General features: G+C 40.4%; 1 long non-coding RNA gene across 1 annotated transcript; it reads right to left on the bottom strand.

Moving 5' to 3' along the window:
* Positions 1 to 12,896: 12,896 nt before the first annotated feature.
* LOC116997110 lies at positions 12,897 to 19,711 on the bottom strand. The gene is made up of 4 exons (XR_004418092.1): positions 19,655 to 19,711; positions 15,025 to 15,184; positions 14,768 to 14,879; positions 12,897 to 13,169 (listed from the first exon to the last, which is right to left on the bottom strand). It is a non-coding gene; the product is annotated as an uncharacterized LOC116997110 (long non-coding RNA).
* Positions 19,712 to 20,328: the final 617 nt, after the last annotated feature.

The raw sequence follows: 20,328 nt of genomic DNA, 5'->3' as shown, positions 1-20,328 counted from the left end.
GAGCACTGTCTAGTTCCATTTCAGATTTCTGGATGCTGGTTACATCCTATGCATTTGAAGCTTTTGAGATCCAGGCAGATTTTAAGCACATTCTTTCCAAAGCAAACTGCAAAAAAAGGGTTGACAAATTTAATGAGCAGTTTGCAGAGGAAAAGCTCTGTGCAACTCTTCAGGAAATCCTTGTATTAGCAGTGGAATAAACCTGTTCTACTTGCCAGGTGCTGACAAATGGGGAAAAAGCAAACAATTTAAGTAGAAAGGTAGAGATGAGAAGGGAGAGAGGTCACAGGGTCAGCTGCCTCAAAAATTCTTTCACGTGTAACACAGAGCAGGTCTGAAGAGGCTGAAGTACTTGGGTCTTTCACCCTAAATATTCATGTTTGAGAAGCAGCTCAATGTGAGAGATCTTGTTTAAATGATGCAAAACTAAAAAAATGCATATCTGCATATCTTCTGAAGGTGCAGCCTGCAGTGTACTCACACAGCTGACAGCTGAGGAAAATGCCAAAGTTGCTGCCTACAAGGCCAATATACCCCCCACCAAGAACAGCTCCCCAACATCATTTCAGTCCTTTCTGGGGTCCCTTTGAAGCAGAGTTGAGAGTAGGACATTTGCTGGATAAAGCAATTTAGCCACCCACTGTCTGCCACCTTTCCTATCTGTCACCTCTTCCTCATACTAACAAGAAGTGGGCAGAAGTAAGAGACCTCATGCCAGGCCAGGTGGGCATGGATTTATGTGATGGGAGGATGCACATGTTCATGTCTACCAGTGAAATGCTTGCAGTTTGGTCAGACAGGAGGCCCAGTGAACTCAGTGGAGAAGTAGGAACCTCTCCAGTTACGGCCTTATATAATTAGTTGAAATTGGACCATTCACTTTATTGTAACAAATTTCCTCATTTGGTGTTAGGAGTAGTTGTTTCTTTACTGTTATATATAGGAAGCCCTACTTCTTCAGCTAATTTTTATTAGCATATCAATTTTTCACCCTTAGGGCCGAGTTCTGATTACCTGCACACTGATGATACACATTTGTCTAACAATGGCTCTAGCAGCAATAGCTCTCTATTCATGGAGGTATAAGCAAGATAGGAATCTGGCTCTCAAAGCTCTATTTAAACTTGACCTGGATGATTCATGCCTTTGAGATCTCAAAATGAGATTACTGCAAAGTGCTTTATAGTGGGCTGCCAAAAGGGCTAATCCATTCCCTGAAGCTAATGCACAGTGCAGCACCTTGATTGTTATCAGAGGTGGGCAGAGAGGGATCTGCCCACTCACTACTTGTCTGTCAGCATTTTCTGCTTTTTAGTGCCTAGAAAAGGTCTACAGTTTTGCTTTTAGCTTTTAAAGCTATTAACAGGCTGGAAATTGATGTTGCCAAGGACATCTGTGAATGTGCCTTGGGGATGTATAAATACTTTATAGTATTGAATTGTTCCCCTTTTTGTTAGCCACAGGAATCCTATCAGACTGACGAGGGTAATTTCCAGCGATGCCTCTCAAACCGAACATGAAAACAAGATGGTGACTCTGCCAAACCCTGGCCCTGGACCACCACTGTGAGATCAGATGCCCTCCATGGGTCTTTCCTATCAGATTTAAATTAATTTGAATTTGGACCTTCCCTTGTGAACTTTCTTCTTTTGCTACAAAAATTAAAACCATTTCTATCATAGTAAAGTTTTTCTCGCATGTAATATTTTTTTTCTGATACATGAGGTTCAAAACAGAAGCTCACACAACTTTGCTTTGTACTGTAGGTACACAGGAGCAGCAAGTGCAGCAGAGATGTATTTCTGCCTGCCTTATGATTTGCTCAGAAATTCTTTCCTGTGAGTCCTGGTGTGCAGCATTCAGCCTCTGTATGCCTGTGCAATGGCATTAAGGCTTGATGTTGCCGTAAAAGCACTGGGAAACACAGGAAAAAAGAGAAGTGTGCTGCAATACAGACAATCAGAAAACTGTGCTGAAGGTAGGAAGAGATTTGCAGACTGCTATAGTGCAGTGAATTTCCCCCCAGAGCACATGATGGCTCTCTGGGAAGCTTAAATTAGTATGCATTTTATCAGCCCATATTCTTTAATAATGTCTCTTTTAATAGGGACAGCTGGATCCAAGGCAGTCCCATCAATCAATACTGACAGCTGTGGCTGATATTTACTCCACTGACTCTTTCCTGCACTTGCAGACCTCATGCCTTTGAATTGGACACCTAGTTTTAGGTTTCCACTTTTGAAATGTTTGACAGCAGGAGATTGGTGAGATTTGCTATCCTTAAAAGGATCTAGAGTCACAAATGACAACTCTTGGACATATCTTCACTTCTACCACACTGGAGGGAGGCAATAAACTGACAGCCCATAGAAAGTGGTTCTGATCCTTACACTGACCAGCAGTTTGCTCACAAAGGTTGACAATTTCAAGAGTTAATGGTTACATCAGCCTTTGGTGGAAAATATTAACAGTGAATTGGAATATTCCCGTGATTAAGTCAGAAAAAAAACCCCACCTACTTTTATCTCCATTTCATAATTGCCTGAATTTAGGGAAGACCATGCTATAGCATCAATGATAATGCCAAGCATGCAAACTTACCTTTCTTCCACATCCATTACTATGCTTCCTATTTCGATGCTCAAATTGTTGTATTTAGTTGGCAAAGTACAAATCCTAAATTATTTTGATCATAATCTCCACTTCTAACTGGTTTTTAATCACAGAAAACCCTGTTCCTGTTATGAAAGAAGGATATTATAGCACAAACTTTGGAAGTCAGTAAATAAAGGCACACAATTTTCTTCCTTAGAAACCTTCCATAGGTATGTTTTGTTCAAAAAGTAATTAAAATTATTCTATTTGTTAATTTGTTTATGGAATCATATTTAGGATCATGCAACAACCTTAAAATAAACAATTTGTTACTGCTAGCTATTTGGCATTTGTCTTGGGTTACAGTACAGGATGTGATGAAAGGATCTGCTCTATCACTATCTGTTGTGACCAAGTGAGGCAGTGATCCTCATCTCAACGGCAGATATTCTGCTAATGGGCCATCCATTGAAACCAGGCAGGGCATTGTTCTTTATCTTTTCACAACCCATCCTTCCTCCAGTGAGTCATTTTCTGCTAATGGCCATTGAGTCCCACTGTGGGACTGATAAAATTACTGCATCCCATTGGAAGTTGCTCCAGCCAGGGGGAAGAGCCCAACATTTCTTGCCAAGATAAAAACAGAGGTTTTGGGACACTAAGGGAGCCCCTTTCTCCACTGGACTCCAGAGGAAAACCGGATTTCTCCACATCACCACTGGACCTCCAGAGGGAAACTGCACCTTGTACAGGAGCACTGCTCCAACTGAGCCACATCTGTCAGTGCAGGAGGATGCAGCCACCATGGAATGGGACTGCTGCCAACACCCTGCCTGACAGGGTGTCAGGTTGTACTCTGACTGTGTCAGGGTTTGGAGTTTGTTTCTTTGTAGTACTCTATTTCAATTTTAATTTCCCTAGTAAAGAACTGTTATTCCTAATTCCCATATCTTTACCTGAGAGCCCCTTGATTTCAAAATTATAATAATTTGGAGGGAGGGGGTTTACATTTTCCATTTTAAAGAAAGGCCTCTGCCTTTCTTAGCAGATGCCTGTCCTCCAAACCAGGACAGCATTGATCACATCTGGCAGTCTGTGTCCAACTCTGGGCTCCCAGCACACAAGGAAGCTCCACAAACCTGAGCAGCCTCTGCTGCAGGCATGGAGTACAATGTGTGAGACAAGACTGAGACAGCTCCCCCTCCTCAGCATGGCCAGAAGCAGCCCTGGCTGCTGGGCTCAGCTATCTAAAAAGGGGGTGAGGAGAAGACAGAGCCAGGCTCTTCCTCAGATGCGTAACAGGAGGCAACTATGACAAGGTGCAAAAATAAAAAAAAAAAAAAAAGGAAACTCCAGCTAGATGCTTGGAGAGAAAACTTACAAGGAAGGAAATAAAGTGTGAAAACAAGCACTGAGACTGTGGAATATCCAGCCTTGGAAATACTCAAAACTCAGCTGTTTGAAACCATTACCTCACTGATCTCTGAAGCCAGCCTTCTGCTCTGAGCAGGATGTTGGAGCAGACAACTACACAGGTCCCTTCTGACCCAAATTGTTGTGTGATCTGTGTGATTCTGTGTATCTGACCTTTTTGCTTTAAGTGCTCTTTGACATCACTATTTTGGGAAAAAAAAAAAAAGCAAGGAGAAACATAGGCTTTCCTTGTAGAAAGCAATCACTGTTAATGAGGCCAACACCCTTCAAGTAGGGAGCATGAAGGAGAGCCCAAAGGTACACACATATTCGTGCATCCACCAAACCTTACTGAAAATGGAAACAGGGAAAAAAAACAATAGATTTTTAAAGGCAAACCTAGAAGTCCCATGATTTCATCAAGTCTAATCAAAAATGTGAAAGAACTTCATCATAATTTTGATATCATGATTTTGCACTGTCAAATCCTCAGATGAGCCTTAAGACTGAGGAGGGGTCCTGTCTGAAAAGTAAGAGTTGAGACAAAGAGCTATCAACTCTGAATGTGTATAAGGGATTGCTGGAAGCCTGAGATTATCTCCAAAATGTTATTCCTAAGTGTTTCAAAATTTTTGGCCACATTACTTTGTTAACCTCTCCCACCTCTCATTGTGCATTTATCTGTGGAAGCTGTTTCACAGAGCAGTGCCAGTGTCAATGTCTGCAGAGCGGTGAATGCACAACTCCCCAGGCAATGAATCACCTGCAGTAAGCTTTGACTGGAATAGCAGTGAGTTCAGGAGTCCCAGAAATAGCCAAGGTCTTCCTAAGAAATGAGAGACAAAGAAAAATACAACCTAGAAAAAATACAGGCAAAATACAGGGTTGTGTAAAGTTCCACAGCATCTCAGACTGATTTTTTTTTTTTTTCTACAGATGCTTCCTTTGACATTCCTCCAAAAGAGTTTTGAGCATTCACTACATAATAACTATTTCCAAGGCCTGGATGGTATTCAGTGGTTTTAAAATAACCATCTCTTACACAATGGTTTGCAGTTTCTCTCTCTTCATGTTTTACATTTTGTCCAATGGAGTCTCAAACTCTCACAGAACAGAGTGACCTGAAATATCCTTGCATAAGTCCCTCACATGGATGGCTTTTTTCTCTGTTAACTTTCACATAAGTCGTCATGAAAGGAGTTAATAAATACCTGAATATGCAAAAAAACTTGGTCTGAAACAAAGACAGAACCAAACTTTGGCTAGGCTAATAGATACCACTTCTCAGTTTTTGCCTAAAATTTATCTAACAAAGATTTTAAAAGCAAGTGGCTGTTCAAAGACAACTTCCACATTTTTTTTTGGCGTCTATTGATGTAGAACACAGCAATGGCCTGAGCTCTGCTCTGTCCCCCAACAGCAGCACACAACGTGCAAGATTTTTCAGAGAATGCCATGTGTTCCAGGTACTGAGTAAGTAGCACTGCTGCAGTATGTTATGACCACAAACCACTTGGACTTTCTCCTGTTTTTTCTCAACAGCTCTTGAAAGGATTTCTCGAGGTTTCTAGATGACTTTTTGCATCCCAGGCACACTTCTTACATGTCCTCCCACTCTGAAGCTATTTATTGTACCAGGCTCTGTGCTTTTCTGCCTGAAATTCCTCCACTTTCTGAAGATGGATTTTCCTATTAAAAAGCCTCTTTCATGCCAAGAAAAGATTAAAGATTTACCATGCATCAGCTGGGTTATGGTAGCTTTACATGTGCATGTTTTTAGTTTGTTTTAAACAGAGTACAATTTCAACAGGGCTCATTGCCAGCTCATAGAACCCTTCTCTAGACATGGGTTAAGCACATGCATGCAATTACTGATAACTCTTATCATCTGCCAGTCCTCAGAGAAAATATTGCTTACCTGCCCATTGATTTATAACTGATGATTTGGACCAGATTATGCCCTTGCCTTGCACTGGGGTGAAAGCCTCTACACTGAAATCATTGCAGCTCTTTAGATGAGCAACTGCCTGCCAGTTTGAGCAAGGGGCTCCTAACAGCCGTCATAATCCATCCTTCAGGAGCAGTTTGGTGACAAACAGGGGTTTTGAAGATTTGACTTGTATTGAAATTCAATGTGCTTCCATCTGCTAGCCAAATTTTTACAGATGTGCAAACACACTTGGTATCTAAAGAGCATTCATTGCTTGCATGTCCCTGTCCTTGCACTTTAATGTCCTAGAGATTACTTAGAGGCACCTGTTATTTTTCCTTGACTTAGGAATGATTTAGAGAAGATTTAGCAGACTTTAGTCTGTAGACTTAAAACCCTTAAAAAAACCCTGGTTTTGTGTGCCTTGTATTTAATCCAACATCCTTGCAGAGCAGATATTACCTCAATAGAGGTGAAGGTACCTTTTGTTTAATCACTACTGAAAGAGGTTTAGGCTATATTTTTCTTTTATGTCCAGGGGACCATATCTTCAAGACAGCAAGGAAGAGGTACCTGAAGGTGTGCTGAAATGTTTTTGAACTTTTCAACCTGCTGGTTCTCCACTCCCACATCTCCATCGACAAGACGTGGAGGAGCATGAAATAAATGCAAACACACAGAATGCAACTTCAGAGCCCGGATTGCCTTCTGCCTGTGGAGAAGCTACAATTATGCCGCTCTGATTAAAAGAAAGTCTGCAGCAGCCCAGCACTGATCAAGTTTGAACAGCCTAATGACTTTGCTAGCACATGATGTTTGATAGCAATCTCCAACAGATGATACAGATCCCTCTTTTTGGAAGGGAGTGATAAAAACCCCTGTTCCAGCTGATTAACTTGTACATACCAGACCATGATCCAACTGTTTCTCAGCCACCTGTGCAAGTGAAATGAGGCTCTGCTCCTGCAGTAATTTAGCTCCTAATATTTCAGGAAGATGAAAAACAGACCACCTCAACTAATGGTAATTTTTACATAATCCTTTTTATTTGCAAACCAGCCTGCCCACCTTATATTGCATATAAGCCACGGCTGTGTTTACTACCACAATGAACAACTTCATCTCTTCCAGTCTTAAGATTTAATGAGACATCAGCAAAATCATGCCCCTATATTCCTACAGATGAAAATTAAATCTATATTTTAATTAGGAAACCACTGTGCCTTCATCCAGCAAACAAGTAAGTTCTAACAAATCTTAAGTTCCTGTAAACTCTGGGTAATTTGAGTTCTGTGATAAATATTTACATTTATCATATGATAGAAGTGGTTGAGATTCACACCTGTGCAAGTAGCTACCAACACATGGACAAGAGTTCTCACCTTTCCAAACATGAGTAACAATTCCTGTTTACCTTTGCATGGTTGTCTGAGCAAAAAGCCATGAAAAAGTAATCCCACAGTGACTGTGAACTGACTCATTCAATCCCTGCATGGCTCAAACATACACAGAATATGCATACAGCAGTGCCCTTGCTGGTTTTGCTTCCTAAGCTTCAACTTTATGTTCTGGAAATGTACTCACTTTCCATCCTATGAAAAAATCTGGAAAAAATCAGAAGTATGGAGTTGAAGTGCTAACTTCCTCCTTCATTTCTATGTCCTTTAATATAGCATTAAAATTAAAGCAGTTCCATGCTGACAACCCAAAGGCTATGGGGCACTAAAGGCAATTAAATGGCAATCAAGCCTTGAAGTCATAAAGCAGACATGTCAAAGGCCTTGAGCCGCTTCTAAGGAGAAAACATTCAGTAACCCTCTATTTATACAATTTGAAACACCATAAGCATTTTCTCTGAGGAATTTACACAAACAAAACCTTAGCAATTAGCTAAATATTCAAATAAACAAGGTAATTTCAAAAATCAGACAAAAAACTAAATATTTATTACTCTGTTGAACCTCAAGTGCTGACAGCACATTTTGCCTTCCTAAAGCAAATTCTGAAGTTAGCTAATCAATACTCAAGAAAGCTACTAATTTGTTCCATAAATAGGAATTCATTCACATTCTTTGGAGAGTGTAAGGAAAAAGTAACATTCCCAGAAAATGAGTAAGTTCAAATACTACATCTCCTGGTAAGAAAAAGTTTGAAATTCTGCCAGCCGTATGCAGAAGATAACCTAGCATGACTTGATTTCTAGAGGTAGTAACAGACTGATTTCTTTCCCTGCAACAGATTTATCCTCAGGTTTTTTTGCCAGTTTTCCTACTGAAGTAACTGGGTGGGGGGGAGGGGAAAGCCAAGAGCAAAAAAAAAAAGCCAAAAACATACTCATTTTGTGGAAAAGAGAAGAAATTTGCAAAAAAGACAATTAAAGAGAAAGTGAAAATTTTAGATACAGATAAAATTATGACTTTATTACCCCTGGGATTTTTTTTTCGATAAGAGATAAGTGTTAGAAGTTTCATTTTGGACCTGAGTTTGCTGCCTAATAGCTTAAACATTTGCGTTTGGACAAAATAATTGCAAAATACCACCATTTAAATTTGATGTTATTTGAAAGCTTCACAGATGGAAGTAATTCCACCAAATATAAAGCAATTTGGAAACAAAAGCTGCTGGTTTACATCCCCAAGTGAGCATTCACCCAAACAATGATGTACAGTTTAACCAAACTACCTGATGGGAAGAGATGCCCTTTCCACCTGAGAAAACCCACTTCCACAAAGTATTTTCATCAGTTTTTAAAAGAGCAAAAACCACAAAGCAGGACTTCCTTTGTCAGGAAGAGCCTGCCCTGTTCTGCAAAGGTAACCCAGGAAAGAGAGCCAGAGGAAGGAATTCACTTTTGGATCCTGCAACAAAGTGGAGAGCTTTGAAATACTTTCAGGTTTGGTGGCCCACAGCAGAAGAAAGCCATCCTTTGCTGCCAGTACCTGAGTGCATGCACAGAGTGAAGTTTTTTGTGCAGCCGTGAATGCAGCACTCCTGCAGTGCCTGTTTGAGACCCTGCTAAGTTTGCAAAGTAAAGCAAAGAACTGCGGTTCATGTTGGCAAGTCTGCACTTTGTACTTGCCTGGCAATTTTCCAGCTCACTTCCCAGCCAGCCTGGAAATCTGCCCAGGGTGTAGGATGCTAGCAAGCATCATTTGGTTCGTACTGTTGGCTTTGTTGTCAACAGTTGGGTTTAAACTCTGCCGTGCATCTGGCAGGGTTTGCAGGCTGATGCTGCTGCTCACATTTTCTGTGTCCTGCCTGTTAAAGGTGGGAAGGGAAAGAAAGTGTTCTCCTAGACTGTCCATTTTTTGTTCTTCTCGAGATGGACATCCTGACAGAAATCATTGTTTATCTTTTGCCACTGTGGTATTTCCCCTCCCAGAACAGCAGAGGTTGGGGAGGCAATAACCAACAGAAACCTCCATAGACAGGATCCATTCTCTGGCCCTTTTGTGGCTCCTCCTTTTCCTCCACATGCACATTTCCCCTTTTTTCACATATCCCAAACCTTTCTCATTCTTCAATCCTAAGCATGAAAGGCACAGGAGAGCTGCCCACCGTTTCTTGCCACCTGCAGGCAACTTGCTGGTCCCAGCACTGAGCTGCAGCCTCCATCCAATCACTGCAGACACCTGCCAGGGGCCAGTGGGGTTTATCATGGTCTGCTACCAAGATGGGGGCAAAAAAGGGAAAATTGGCTGACATACATGCTAACTGAGCAGTAGGGTTTTGTTTTGGATTTTTTCTCATCAACTGCACAAGACCCATGTCTGCATTGACTAGATCTTCAAGGAAACATCATTTACCTATGGCTTTGTACCTGAGGGAGGTAAAAAAGACATGAAGAATCCACCAAACCTTCCTGCAGCCCTCCAAGCTGTCTCATTTCTAGGAGGAAGGAGCTGATAATTCTCCTGGCAAGCTCAATCTTTTCATGCCTGTCTTGGGCATTTTGCCTCAGCTGTGCTCAAAAGCTGTTCTGCCAGTGGCAGAAGTTTTGGGGAAGCTCCAACAAAATTTTTTTCACTCCAAGACCTCCAAACTATACCTCTGTTGTCCTTCTGACCTCCTGAATCAAGGAAAGGTTGCTGCCCTGCTGGTCTAGTCCAGCAGATACTCAAGGGCAACCAAATTCCCCATCCTGGCTGGATCACCTCACATCCATCTCCCCATGGCTGCCTTTCTGCTGCAGACATAGTTTTCCTCCACTCCTTCTTTCTGACATTTTATCAACAACTTCCCCAGCCTTCAGTGGCTTATAACATCACTGCTGGGAAAAAATAAAAATTGCTTTGTTCAACTGAAGCAATATTTCTGTAAACTATTTATAAATCTGTCTTTAAGTGGCTGTAAATAGACAGTGTCACAAACACAGCTGAGCCACATTTCAGACTGAAAACAAGGGCTTTTCTCTAACCAGGGACCTTCAGGCAATGCTTTCAGTTTTCTAAGTGCCTTTATTTATGGTAGACATACAACCAACCCGCAACCCTCAAATACTTTTGCCTTGTTGGTATGCTAAACCATGCTTGATTTGCAGCACACCTCAAATTTCAGTGCAATATAGAAGGATGAGTCAGTAAAATTCATTAACAAAATAAATTAATTAGCCCAAGTAAAAGTCTTTTTTTTTTCATTTGAATTAAAGTGGAGAACAAAGAGAAGTCTAACAAAACTTCTTTAGGAAAGTCAAAGTGCATTCAGTTAGTCTTTACGGAAATCAGGCATAACACAAGTCATACAGCTTTGAAGATTTTTATTTTTTGTAAAAATCAAAAATTGTCATGAGGAAACCACTGTGACTGCTCAGCAAAGCAATATCTCACCTCTCCCATAGGAACATTAGTTTTGGCTTTTACTGATGAAATGGACCAACTTCAGCTCTGAGGTATTTCACCAACAAACTCTGGCCATGGTCCAGGCCAGCCTGATTTTAATTGTCACAGATCCAGATGGCAGAGGGGCATGAAAGTCCCAGGCAGTGAAAAAACACTTCCCAAGCTGAGGGTGAGTCTCATAATAAAGCCATATGTCATGTAGCAAAACCACACAGAGCACGCCCATAGGGAATCAAGCTGACCATGAAGGCTTAGTCTTTTTTTTTTTTTTTTTTTTTTTTTTACCCCACAAAAGGCACAAGGCACCCCTGCCAGATGCCTTAGGGGGAAATCAGCTGAGAGAAGGCATCCTGCCACAGCCTGAAGTATCATGGCTATCCCTGAGGTTCCCATAGCCAGCTTTAAGTGATAGCTTCTCCTTTCCCACCACAGATGTACAGATTGCTCTTTTATCCTTCCAGTATTTATTGGGAGCTTTCCTACCTTGCAGTACATGTCTGTCTTCCAAATGCACATTGCACTGTGACCTCACAGCTGTGCTGAATTCTGTAATGCTGTTTTCTGTCAGCACAGGGATTTAACAGAACATTTAATGTGGATAGGCAGAGATATGCAATGTTTGACAGATGAAAGGGTGCTAAGAGCTGCAATGCCTGGTGGTGCAGAAGAGATTTGTTTTCAACAGGATGTCCACAGGGACCATCAAGAAAAAGCCACCACATTTTGAGAATTACCAAACTCTACAGTAGGCCCACCCAAAAAAGCAAGCCCTCCTCTTGATCCAACAATACTGGGGTTGTTTTATCAAGACAAGGGTAGGTAGTCAGTAGTAGCAGATAAGGAGTGAGAAAGACTTACAGTGCTATTCCACAGCCCTGCAGCAGGTTCTGCCCACATCTCCAGCAAACCCTGCCAGTTTGGGGGCAATTCCCCACAGGAAGAAAGGTGCCTCTCTTTCACAGCCCCACATGAACAGTCTATTCTTTAATATTTTTGAAAATACCACAGCCTCCATTAGAAGACTTAGCCGGGAAGCCTTGATTCAGCTGTCCTCTCTGCATTTGGTATCAGGGAGAGCCATTCTGAGACACAAGGAAGAGTACATTTGTATTTATTTGAGAGAAAACTGATAGACCAGATCTTTATCAATCAAAGTCAATGAAACTGCACACTTGAGAATGTGATCCAGTGTTTACAAACATACATTTTGAAGCCAGATTGTTTTGGTGTAGTTTCTCCTCCAGAAAGGGTATTCCCATACATCTTCATTTATTCTCCTAACAAGCTTAATGAGGTATTTACTGGCACAATTTATAGAAAGAAAAATTAATGGCATTGCATTCTCAGCTTATGTGAAAAGGAGCTGTCGTACTTCAGCAAAACAAATAGAATTCTTCTGCCCACATATAGTAGAGTCCTAAACTAACTAAATAGGGCTGCTTATCTCAGATATAAAATTCAGGGTTCATCTTTCAAAATGAGAGGCTTGAGGAGGGAAGAATATTATGGTCTATCAGCTATATATATACAAGTGTCTGAATTCATCTTTGGATGTCTCCCAGAGAAACTGAGAAGGTTCTTGTGTTGTTTACAGAATACAGAGATTAACCAAAGATGGTTATAATTTGTACTTCTCCAACAGGACCTTGTTCAAGGTCTCTGTAAGAGATAAGACTTTTCTAAGTTCACACAGTTCTAATTTACATTATTAGTCCTAATCCTGTAAAATTTAAATATCAGACTTTTTTTAGATGGCCTGATCATCTTTCTTCTACTATGAGAACCAGAAGAAGCATGGTGAGAGTAAATTAAACCCAGAGGAATACATCCTCAATACTGTGCATTTAGCCAGTGTCAGGTAGAACAAAGACCACGTTCAAAAGCAAGCAGAAAGCTCACATTAGTAATGAAGTGAGAGCTTAACGATTATAAAAGAAAGAATTCCTAAGGGAGTTGGGAAGAAACTAAACTAAACTGACAGGAGTAAGTTACTATAGGCCATAGATTCCAGAATTTAATGTGCTGCTGAAATTCTTACTCCATTTGAGAGCAACAGAGCGAGCTTTTAAAACTGCCTAAGATCTAAACAATTCTTAATATCTTTTGCTATTCCTCAGGGCTTTCATCACTTCTTCAGCAACCAAACTGCAATGCAGTTGGAGGTATTATCCCAAAACTCCTGACTGCTGTGAGTGTGCCTTGTTTGCTCAGGTTTGAGAACTAGGTTTGCACCTTTCTTTGGAAGCTGAGAGGAAAACTGGTCACAAACAGAGAGGCAAATCCAGGGGTAGTCTTGGAAACATGAATCAGGGAAGGAAACTGCAAAGCTGCTCTTCAATCACCTGGGACAAATTACTGTCATTTGTATCTGATGTGCCCAACACCTTGATGATCTGCAATCAAACAGTAACAACAGTTAAATGTAATGATTTCACAACATTCTCCAGATATACGAGACACAGGCAGGTGTTATTTAAATGCATTGATTTAGCCACCTTGAGAGTTAAATTGACCAGAAAGAGTATGAAGTAACATAAGGAAAATAACAAAAAAAAAATTCTTACTGATGTGAAAACACATCATAGATAAGAGGGAAATAACTGCTTACACTAGACCTTATCCAAGAGGCTATGCTAAATAAATATATTTAAAGCTGTTAAGGCTTTAACAATCAGACTAACATGGGACTTCAGGATAAGATGAAGTTTTATTTGGCATCCTCAGAAGAGAAGTGCTCCTCTATATCTGGTTCATGAATTACCACACAGAGCAAACTGAGGTATCAGAACTCAAGTAATAGCTTCAGCAACACTACAGATATTTTTAAAAAGTCTGTGTTGTGTTCAGACAGTTAAATAGGTTTAGAACCAGACAGCACCACTGCTGGCATGAAATACCCATGGACAGGGACTTGCACCCACCTTTATATTCTGTGAGAAAGCAGTATCAGGGTATCAGGGCATGCAAAATAAAAGCTCTCAAAGAGAAAAGTGCAGACACAAATGTCCACAAGTGGAGGACAAGAGCAAAAGGCAACACACTCCGGCAAAACAAATATCGTCCTAAGAGACATCCTGGGGGAAGATCCATTAAGATGCAAAAATACTCAAGAACAATGTTTGAGTGCCAATTAGTGAGATACCCACTCCTGAAGCAGCATGCATCTACTCCTAGGTATCTCATGCAAAATCATCATAGAGTTATGCCCACTGGGAGCAGGTGCTTCAATTAGAGGCTACATTTATAATGTAATTAAATATCTAATTTATTAAAAGGTATGCAAATCACCTCAGTTTCTAAGTGGCAGCAATGGCATTTGGAGCATGCTATGCAACACCTTTGTTTTAGGAATTAAGCAACCCTCAATGATAGCAGTTCCAAAATGGCCTGTTGCTTACTGGTCTCTTGAGAACCCCTGAGCCTAAAAAGTGAGGAATGGGATCATAACACTTATGAGAGACAACTGGGACAGTCAAAATAACTGTATTTCGAGGAGCTTTTGGAGGTTTTTCAATTTTTCCTTTTTATATCAAGAGCTCAACACGATTATTTAATGTTTTTAAAAATCTTTTTTTATGAAAAAGGTTTTAATTTTTGGGGGGTTTTTGCAACCACAGTGGCTTGCCTTAACTCTGAGAGTAGAGTCACCTCTTCAAGCTGTTGGGCCTTTTGTGCCTGTTCATCAGGAACTCTCTGCTGTGCAATTGAGCATCTGGTTGATGGCTACCATTCCCATTGCAAGACCAATTCAGATGATTTGTTGCAACACTAAGTCCCATAATGTAATGGGGAAAGATTAGAAACAAGCAGCCCTGCAGAATTGCTAAAATACATAATCATTTGTACTGGTGTTTAACTCATATTCCATATGATCCATTGTTAACAAGACTGCTGCTTCACCACGGGAAGTTATTTATGCATTGGATAGACATGTTGGCAAAAAAAACAGGCTAAGCAACATCAAAATATCCAGTAATAAAATCTGACTTACATAAAACAAAAGGATGCCATTATCTTCTCATTGCATTATTTTAAAAATATTGCTCAATTACTAAGGCTCTTTTTTAGGTAAGAAGATGGGACAATCTCTCACTGGAAAAATTCTGAAACAAAAAAAGAAAAACAAGGATCAAGCAGTGCAACAGTATCTCTCTCCCCCCAGCCCAGGAGCAAAACATGGCAATACCTCCATGCAGTGACACTCATTCAATCCAGAGCTCCCAGAGACCCTGGTGAAGCAGTTCTTACCTTGGATTTTCACCTTTTTTTTCTTGTCTGGGAATGAATCCCAGGATTGAAGGTGTCTCAGTGGCTGCCCACGCAGACTCCAATGAAGTCAGCTGGACTCTGATTTTGTACAAGCAAGTATTCCCCAACTTGCTGCAATGTTAAAGCCAAATTCTGCAGCCTGCAAAACACAATAAGGAGATCTTTCTTAATGCTTTCTGGTTTAATTTTCAGCTTGTTTACTCTCCTGTCTTTCCTCACTTGACTGCTATTAGATGATTTAATAAGAACGCAAATAACCCTCACCAAAACAAAAGTAGATGGAAAGGTGTCCTGGTTAAAATGTTTTCCTCTTTGAACTCAGGTAATCACATCTACTCAAATTCTCATCTCCTGATAAAACATAAAAAGTCTGTCGAGGCCATGAGAAGAAATCATTTACAGCTGTCTTTTCCAAGTGCTTTTTACTAACTGTATTCAACATCTATTGAAATATCATGCTTTCCTCCAAATGTGCAAAGGCACAGAAGCCTGATGCAGCATGTTGGGGATTTTTGCTGATTATGGTTTGATTTTTTGGGATTTTAAGAACATATTTGATAAAGATCATGTTATTTGTGTGCACACATTTGTCTACTTACACGTAATTTTGGTGTATTTCCAATATAATGTTCTTCAGAGTGATAATATTTTCAACACTTTTTTATAAGTGGTATTTCATTCTGTTACTTATAAGTAGTCCACTCTGCACCATGCTCTTGAGATCTAAGCAGAGAATCAGAAAACCAGTGTGGAAAAATAGGGATCCTTCATACCTGACACCCATCTCTACATTGAGTTTGGACTAAGTAACTTTTAATACCTTTTCATTTCAAATGCATTTTCCTTGCCTCTTACCTCAGCCCAGGAAAAGGCCTAGAAGTCATTTAATTGCAAATGATGATGATGAATAGCAGTTTGCTTTGGAAAACAAGCAAGCAGAGAGTGCTATCAGACCTCTGACTGGTGCCACTTTATTCCTATAGAGTAGTGCCCATGAACATTTCTAAATCTTTTTGGCTTTGTTGGGATGTTCCTACCACAATATACAATTTTACTGCTGTGGGAATTGCCTGATTTCTATGTGGTAAGGTTCTCTTTTTTCCCATCCATGAAACTCTTAGAGAGTCTTATACCATCTGTGCAAAAAAAGCCCCTGGGCAGGTCACCTGTTTGCTTCCAGATGGAAGATAAATATTTTGCTTGGGTTATTGCAGTTTAAAATAAAAGCCCCTGTGGCGTACCACCACAAGAACAGTGAACTATTCCTCTTTATTTACTGTCCTGGCATCAACCTTGGAAAACGACTCCTCTCCTGTTCTGATAAAACCCAAGCAAGTTGTTCCAAATTATTTCATATGTTCTCATCCCTTGCACAGACAGGGCTTTTAATTTGTCCAAATATAATTGAGTTTGTATTGAATAAACAAAAGAAATATGTGAGGAATTTATGAACAAGAAGGAAACAGAATAGATGGTTCTTAAGGAAAATGAATTGTCACTGAAAACCTCAGATTTCTGTCATAGGCATAAAAAAAATCTATTTTCAGGCAAATTTTCACGTCTATGCAAATCATGTATACCAGCCTAAATAACTTCTTAAAATTAAATAAAATCTGCTAAACATTTCAGACAGCTATTATGGGGGCTTTACCTTGTCCAGAAACATCACCTGCTCCAACAAGATAAAACCAGGTTGTCCCCATGCCATAACCAGGTCTGAAAATGGACAGATAACAATACAAGATACTGCATACTATGACTCTGGGAATTTTCGAAGCAATTAATTTTTCCATAAGCAAGTGGGAAAGTCAACACATACAAGAGCTACTAGTACTGTCTTTGTATTTGCATGTTCTTCAGTAGTATTTACCAGATACAGTTAAAGGGACAGTAACTTCTGCAGCACCAAATCCCACTCATAAACCCCACAAAAAACAACAACAACAAAAAAAACAAAACAAAAAAACCACCAAAAAACAAAAGAAACAATACAAGGCTTGGCACAAATTTGTTTTGCTGGCATGTACCTCACTTCAATTAGAAACACGCCACACTAAGGGGAACAATATAATTTGGTTAGCCAAGACTCTGAGGCAGGGGGTGGATGCTCTGCCTCCCAGGAAACTGCAGCTACCAGCCTCTGCCTTGTCCTGTCTTTCAGTCAGAACAGACTCCCCTTCCAGCCATGGGGTCTTATAAGGTTACACTGCCTCCATGATTAATAACTCTGTGACTGCTTTAGCTCCTAGAAGTACGAATTACACCTTTACCATAACATCCCTAATGAAAAGGAAAATTATCTGTCTGAAAAGTAGGACATAGAGCCAGGAAATTAAGAAAATGAGATAGCAACTTATTTCCAAGAGCTGCTGAAGGCTCTGCCAGGAGCAAAAGTTATTCTCCCTAAGAGATTGCTACCAATCCTACTTAGTGGTTGATGGCCACCTAGGAATGGTCACTTCCCTTGTCTTAACCCTCTAAATGAATTATTCATCTCATTCCCTGAATAGGACCTGCGAATTTTCTTACTTCCACATGAATAGCATTGGTAATATTTGTGAATCATCTTTGGTAATGCTTCTGGTCAAAGTTTTCCTGAGCTTCACTGGAATATCAACATTGAATCATAATAGTGAAACTTCTGCTGCCAGGAGTCTGTTATCTCTGCTCTGCTCAAACAGCACTGCCTGAAGCAGATACATCAGCTGTTATGGTGCTGGTGATATACCAAACATTGTCATTCCACATTTAAGGCATCCAAAAGAACAGGAATTTCCTTCATCTGTACCATGAAATTTAAACAATGCTTCCTCTTTCTGTTTCAGTGATATCTTTGGACTTAACATCAGTCAAGAAACTGTGACTCCAAAGAGAAAATTACTGAGATGGAGTATTTCTCCACTGCCCTCTAATTTTAAATGACAGGTGAAGATATGTCTCGAGAGACTGACAGTTTTCTTATTGTGCTTTGCATTTGAAAGGCATGTGGGAGTTTTATTTCAGAATGTTTTTATTTCTTCTCTTGCTGTGTCAGTGGCCAAGTTTGAAAGTCAAGCCTTGTAAATCACACAATTCCTGGAAATGAGTTTCAGACCTCTGAATGCTGACTCACTGGCAGTTAAGTGCGTTTTCATAAGTAGCTCAGTAACTTTTAGAGCCAGGATTTTCAGAAACAGCCTTCTGTACTGCAGATTGTTGACAGGTAAAATTATGTGCCAGTTTAAGGTGGAATAGAGGACTTTTTAATCCTGTCTCAATCGCATTCATTGCACTGATTAGTTAAATGGTTAGAAATATGGACAGTGTAAACCCTACTTGTAAAGGCTGGCTACATATTTAATAGAAAGCATTCTAAAGCAGCTCATTCAACATCCCCACCTCCAGCACGGATTAGGAGCATTACATACAGCCCTCAAACTGCTCACCTGGCCTCTCCTGCTGTGGTACTAAACCTCCAAAATGCATGAAAGGACTGTCAAGACTGCCCATGCACACAATTGGTGACTGGGGCATCCTAGTGGGGGGTGACCTTCATACTGAGAGAGATCTGGGAGGCAAGATGTATAAACCTTGTGATTTTAGCTGCTTGTGATCCCCTTCCCTTGGCTTACAGGTGTAAGTGACAAAGTGACAAAGAGACAAAGCCCTGCAATGAAGGGGAGAGGCCTATCCCTCTCAAGGCTTGAATTACTCAGGGAGTTCAAGGAGATGCTCTGGAAGCCACAGCAACAGAGCTCTTCTGGTTATGTGCTGATCCCCAGTCCCTCTGTTTTCCCCGCAGCCCTCAGCCATGGGAAGATGGGTGTGATCTGACACAGCTCCAGTGAATTGTCTGTTTCTGAGAGATTCTGGGGTGGCAGCTGTTTCTAGAAGCTGCCAAGGACCCTGGTGCTGGACATCAAAGGGATACAATATGCACATTACACTCCTGAAAGGCTTTGTGACACTAGATGTTAGTATGGGTTTTCATGCTTGCACTTGCCTTTCTCCAAGTATTTCTGCAGCGAGGAAAAGTGTGTCTGAGGCTGCAGTGGGCGATTCTCATGCTCATGACTGAGAGTGATAACCCCTTCCACCAGGAATGCCTTCTCCAAGCGTGGGGCCACTGTTGGGCTTTCACCCCAAGGACCATGATCAGAGGGGAAGGGGTTCCTGCAGGACACTGGCCATTCTGACAAAATACAGCTAATACTTCTTTGTGCTAGGCTGACTTTTTTTGCTACCTCTCTTCCCACCATCACTTCACGAAAACCTATCCCTGGCCATGCCAAGGCACTTGTTTTGTCCATTTTGGAAGAATATTTCCCTTATTTAAAAAACTGGTTGAATCAAAGTGGTAGTTCACGTCATGCTTTATTCAGTCCGAAGTTTGGAAAAGAGAGTGACTCACATAGGCAAAAACCTGAAGAGCTGAACATGCAGAAGGGTACAGATGACCTTTAGCTTTGCTCTTTCTTGGCTGGATCACGTTGCTGTGCCTGAGCTGAGCTGACTCAGATGTTGCAATCCCTGACACTCTCTTTATACTCCTTGCAAAACACAGTACTGACAGTGAAGAAAAAGAGATGATGACAAGCGACCAAAGGTCTGGAAATAATTATTTCATTACCTTGCAATCCATAGCTTCATATTCCCCAGGATGGAAGTATCCTGATATCAGATATCCTATATTATAGGAATAATCATGTTATTATTGGATTTTTTATTATATATCCTATTCTATTATATAGTATTATATCATATCATATCATATCATATCATATCATATCATATCATATCATATCATATCATATATTATAGATCCTATTATGTTGGATCTTTCTTCTCCCAGACTCCTGTGCCATAGGGCCTTCATACTTTGCCATGGTCCTTCCTGGCAGCTTCCAGGTGGGCATTGCCCCTGAGAATTCCTGTTTTCTTGGGCTTCAGGAAAGCTTTTCCTAGACATCTCCTTCTCTGAGAAACCCTGACTCAAGAGGAACGAAATAGTTTAGACATTTGGATTAGATTAAGCAATTAGGTTCAGTTCAAAGGGAAATCCAGGGGAAAACTCAAGTATATTTTCAACATTTACTCTCAAAATTATTCTATCACACAGCTATATTAAGAAATAATAACAAGAATTCCGCCCCCCCAAAAAAAATATCAAAACTTCTTTTTTCAGAGGAACTAAACTTTTACTTGTTCCCTTTACTCAACGCTTTTCCCCATTTTTAACAGAAGAAAAGAAATCCCTCCAACTTTCAATTTTAAACCAAAGGAATTATTCTCCTAATTCTATTT

The sequence above is a fragment of the Catharus ustulatus genome, chromosome 5, assembly GCF_009819885.2.
Source record: "Catharus ustulatus isolate bCatUst1 chromosome 5, bCatUst1.pri.v2, whole genome shotgun sequence".
Classification (NCBI taxonomy): Eukaryota; Metazoa; Chordata; class Aves; order Passeriformes; family Turdidae; genus Catharus; species Catharus ustulatus.
Note: the sequence above shows the minus strand (reverse complement) of the source record. Positions and strands in the feature narration are given on the sequence as shown.